A 5898-nucleotide genomic window follows, 5' to 3' on the forward strand; every position below is an offset into this window, starting at 1 on the left:
GAATGGAAGGTGGTTGTATATACTAGAAGGAGGACAAACTGGTCTAAATTTTCAATTGTAATGAATGTAGAATAACATGAAAAACAAGGACCACTGCCTTTCTCTCTCTCTCTGAAAGCGGGAAGTTGATAAACAATAAACGGAATTTAAAAGTCGGTTATTTAATGTAAATAGCAATCAAGCTAACATATACCAAATCTGTTTGGTTACCTTTTGATGAAACAATAAGAAAAACCAGCTTTTATAACTGCATTCTGCCAAACGAGCCTGTATGTAACCGCTCGGTTTGCTAGAAATGTCAGTCACATCTCCCTTAGAAACCATACTATCATGATTCGACACTGTCTAAAACATATACTTTTGATAGTAGTGGTTGATATCTTTGATCATGGGGCTGCTCAAATAGGGCTGACGTGGGGCTTTATTTATCGAACTTCTTAATAAATTACGATAATGTTTTTATAAGCAATGCATCTATTTTATAAAATATTATTTTCCATTTTTAAGATAACGATTCCAGTCAACACCGGATGTGTGTGCATTTGCGTTTAATTCGACAAAATGATTATATTAAGTACTTTATAGAAAACTTTATATAAGTAATATATGTGTTACTGTATGTAAACTATATTACAAAGTATAATTAATTGTTCATTAAATATATAGTTTTAAACATGATTTCGATATAAAAAGATAAAATATCTGGTCTGTGTGTAAAGTTTTCCGTCCTAGCTTTGTTTAGAAGTTAAATCAGTGATGAAAAGGGGACAATATCAAGGGAGATGTTATTTAGATGTGGAAATACAAGGAGGGATTTATTTAATACGAATAAAACTGTAATTATAGAAAAATTGAGGGTTTTATGAGAATTGTGTCGTGTTAAGAACGTTGAACGAGTAATACGGAAGAAAGACTGATATATATAAACATTATTTAAATACGACTTTAAGACAATAATAATAATAAACAGCAACCACAAATTAAAGGTTTGTTAGTCATGAATGAAGATTGCAGCCTCGCATCATTTCCAAAAATATTGAAATTAAAAGAAAATTTAATGAGGATGGAAATATTGAAATAGCGCTAATATTTTCTAAGATAATAATAATAATAATAATAATAATAGTGATCGAATAAAATATTTTACAGGAAGAAGAACATTACAGAATCTTGGACAATGATTTGAGTCTTATAATATCTGTCGATTGATCTTTGTTTTGTTGGTTTGACTGTTTCGTGGGGAAATACACACAGCGGAATATATATAAATACAAAACTAAAAGTGAATGGAAACTTTACCAGTGCTAAAAATAATTCTAAAATATTACTACATTTTTAAAGGTTATTACAAATAAACGTTGCGTTTTTTCCTCAAAGAAAATTAGGGTATTGACTTATTCTAATTACACTAATGCCTTTTCTGCTAAAAGGACGATAACACGAAATATGGGTACGACAAAATTGAATAAAGGATAGACATGCTTGTGAACATAAAAAGGTTTATTAAAAAGATAAGCATAACTCTTTATCAGTATTCATGTTGAATACAAGGTGTTTATCTAAATAACTGAAATAGCTTCAAAAACCGGTTTCATATATTTTGCAACAATATACAGCTTTAAATTAAACGAATTTAATCAGCAATATTTTATGATAAATGCATCTGAAAATTGATGACACACACCACATAATTTATACGAAGAGAAATAGCTAATAACTACAGATAGCATTACAATTCAAGAACAAAACTAATTGAAAATTCTAATTAAAGGCTGAGAAAAAATTTAGACTTCACTGTCTAACAACACACACCAAACTATGTTGCTATATAAGATGTGTATTACAAACACATGTAATTACACACACACACATATATATATACACATACATGTGTGTGTGTATATAAACATGCGTGTGTATATATATATATACACGCATGCGTGCGTGTGTATACATATATATATACATGCATGTCTATGTGCACATAGACAAACATACAGGCACACTATATTCGTGTATATAATTTTATATATATACACACGCAGACAATTTCATATATATATATATACATACATACACAGATTTATATATATATATATATATATATATATATATATATATATATATATATGCATACACAGAAGATCTATGTATGTGTATATATATATATATATATATGTATAAAGCAAATTTATCGTGGTTGCAAAATATATAACTGGTAATTATGAAAAGTACAAGTGATACCTGTTGTGTTGTCGGTTTCACTCCAACTGTATGGCTGGAACCATTACTAAACTAACGCCCTCTATCTGTTCCTGCACGAAGCCACACATGTCCGCAGGAAAATGGCGTATGCCAAACGGCGCAAACGATGCAAGACTTTTGCACCAAAATTCTCTTAAATTCTCGCGAAAACAACAACTCTTACCTCATTGCACAAAACAAATAGTCGAGTCCTTCAGCTGTATTTGAAATCGGTAAATTTCCCTCTGTGATAAAGCAATAAGGAAGAAAAAACCTAACTCGAACGCAGAAGCGGATGAACTTATTTAATAGAAAATAAAATGGCGTAGTGTATGGCCCCTTAGTAAAGATTTGTCTTCCCTTAGTAAAGATTTTTGCCGCCAAGTGTCGTAGTTGAGGTACGCTCGTATCACCTTATAGCTTTCACAGAGTAAAATGTCGATCGTTAGAAAACTGCTAGAATTGTTTTTTCATTTTAATTGTTATCTTTCTTAGAATAAACTCAATTTTATGTTGTTTACAAAAAATACAACTTTAGTTTCTAATCATTTAGAAATAGTTTCGAAATAGATTATTTTCTGCAATACATAAGCCTGTTTAACTTTTTCTAAATATGGACGTGAGGTGTCGCTCGCGTCAGCTGAACATTTTCTCCGTCCATCTTACGTCAAACGTATAACAACCATTTACTTTCATCAATGTATAACATAACATTTATCTGTATTAATGTATTGCGTATAACATGCGTCCATAGTAACGTAATGCAATATATGTGTGTGTGTGTGAGTACAAGTACATTATATATATATATGAATATATATAAGATATATATATACATACATACATGTATATATATATATATATATATTAATATAAGATTCCTTTAGCTTGTTAGAAAGTAGTTTATTTACAAATGTACAAGCATTTAATTAAGCAATACACATATATGCACACACCCACACGTATACACCTATATGTTTGTATACATATACATATATTTTTACATTAGTAAACATACATATTACACACAAAAACATCTGTATAGTTACATATTTATATAATTTTATTCATACATATAAATATATTTGCATATACATGTGTATACGCATATAGATATACACATAATTTAAATCCATATGCACATTTAATAAAATAAACTGTCACAACGAATGCATTATTAAACTAATTGCTTCATAATACACCATACAAGTATGAGGTGTTGTTTTGCGTGGATTGATCTTAAGAAGGAACAATATAACAAACAGAGATAAACCGATAGAAAGAGAGACATATTTGAATAAACAAAGATATCGTTTACTGTTATATTAGATAAAATATTGCAAAAACATATTTAATATTTCATGTGCCATTGTTTTAGATAATAATAATAATAATAATAATAATAATAATAATTATTATTATTATATATATATATATATATATATATATATATATATATATATATATATATATATATATATATATATATACGTATATATGTATGTACGCGCGTGTGTGTGTGTTGCTGTTGTATTCACACATGACCGTTCACACTGACTTTTTGTTACAGGCAAAAAGCTAATGTTTTTGTTTGCCTGCTTTCTGTTTTTCGGCCGATCGAACGAGCAGCGAAGGGGCTGCTTGTGTAGTTTTCTTCCTTCACTGTCGCCGTCATATTTACTACAGTCAGTTGCCTGTTACAAAGTGCGACTGCGCACACAGACTGCATCTTCGCAGAACCTCCATTACTGCTGCCGCTCTAGCTTTCTTCTCATAAACAACATATTTACGAAACAGAGAGAAAAAGAAATAAATAACAACATTAATAACGATTTCTCGTACACACGTTCAGGTGCATACACACACGTGTTTACGTATGTGAAACGGCTAATAAATGGAAAACTAAACCACAAAAGGAATTCAAAATAAGTTGATGTCATTATTATTTATTCATTAAAATTTTTCTTTTCAGCTGAGCGATTGAAATTATGGCAATGTTGTAACATCTCTGTAGTTTTGTGGTTTGTAACGAAGAGATATAACAACAACAAAATAATACTCTCCGTTAGATGCACAAGGCCTGAAATTTGTGGGGAAGGAGCGAGACAATTACATCGACCTTAGTGTTCAACTTGCTCTTATTTTATCGACTCCGGAAGGATAAAATGTAAAGTCATCGACAGCGGAATTTCGGCTCAGAACTTAAAGCCGGAAAAAATGTCGCACAGTATGTTGTCCGGCGTGCTTACGATTCTGCCACCTCGCCGTCTATATATATATATATATATATATATATATCTGTGTGTGTGTGTGTATGTATATATATTGTATATGTGTGTATATATATATATATATATATATATATATATTGTATATGTGTGTGTGTATGTGTCTATATATATATATATATCGCAAATCGTACTTTCTTTACAATTAGTGGTTTCTTTCATCAACGGCCAGGCTACGTATATATATACAAGTAGCGAGCAATCAAGGAAGAACAGTAACACTGCATGGTGTTTGTATGTTAGCAACATAAAAATTAAGCATGCATCATAGAGAATCGAAACCCGTCCGCCGGATATGGTCCGCGAAAATTTAGCTTTATTTCTTTATTTATTTCAACAACATGGTACTCGCTAACGAAAAGCGAAAAAACAATAAACTTTTGATTTTTAAATAGATTTGTAGAATGAGTAGTTCGTTGTTGTGGCATTCATGCCGTTCCTCCTAAAACTATGAATTATAAAATGACGTACATCGAAGCCTTTTCAGTATTCCGTCAAGCAATGAAATGCCTTCATATACACACATACGTATATACATATATGTACGTGTGTGTGTGTATGAAACGAAAGATGACGGCACATTTTACAAGTTTAAAGACACTAGCCCTTGGTTTCCAAAACAGTACGCGCCTAACATTAAGTTAATCACTGACTATTTTATAATAGAACCCTTGTCTATTTTTTAAGTGTAATTTCGGTCTTATTTAATGCATAAATCAAAGATAATAGTTATCAGCTAAACAATTTATTTGAAAGACCTCGTGTTCGTAGATTTCCGGAATGACTGCGCATTCTCCGAGTTAACTTCCTGAATCTTCCACAAAAAAACATAAAGTGAAATAAAATATGTTTTTAAACAATACCAAGTTCATGATTATCATTGGCAATGATAATGTTTTATAAATCATATTATAAGGAAATACTATAACATAAATTTTGTTTTACTATTATAAAATTATGAAGTTAAGAAGGGATATTTATATAAAAACATCCGAAATTAGAATTGATTTAAAATACAAGTATGGCGTTCTGAGATGTACGTTCGTGTATGTATGAGTATGCGTGTGTATATGTGTGCATCTTTTTATGCTCGCATGTTTATATGAAACGTTTGTTTGTATATGAGTGCGTGTGGTTGTGAATTTTTTGTCTTACCACTTCACAACCGGAATTAGTTAGTTTGCATCCCCATAACGTAGCGCTTCAGCGAAAAGACATCGACAGTATAAGTATCAAGTTTTAGAATATAATTACAGGAGTCGATTTGATCGGCTAAACCCTTCAAGGTCATGGCTGTAATCCAATGATTGAAACACAACAGTACATTATTTATATATTCACGCACACATACAAGCATATATATATA

The 5898-nt window shown here is 30.6% G+C and overlaps 1 protein-coding gene across 2 annotated transcripts in view; it reads right to left on the bottom strand.

Annotated features, from left to right (window-relative positions):
- LOC106871094 (mucin-5AC) overlaps positions 1-2570 on the bottom strand; it is a 33901-nt gene extending 31331 nt beyond the window's left edge. Inside the window, exon 1 of one of the 2 annotated variants that reach the window (XM_014917390.2) lies at positions 2429-2570. The gene's annotated coding sequence lies outside the window, so the exon portion shown is untranslated. Of the gene's footprint in view, positions 1-2244; positions 2395-2428 lie in introns of those variants that run through there. The other variant, XM_014917391.2, reaches the window with a different exon arrangement.
- Positions 2571-5898: the final 3328 nt, after the last annotated feature.

This window comes from Octopus bimaculoides, chromosome 2, assembly GCF_001194135.2.
Source record: "Octopus bimaculoides isolate UCB-OBI-ISO-001 chromosome 2, ASM119413v2, whole genome shotgun sequence".
Taxonomy (NCBI): domain Eukaryota; kingdom Metazoa; phylum Mollusca; class Cephalopoda; order Octopoda; family Octopodidae; genus Octopus; species Octopus bimaculoides.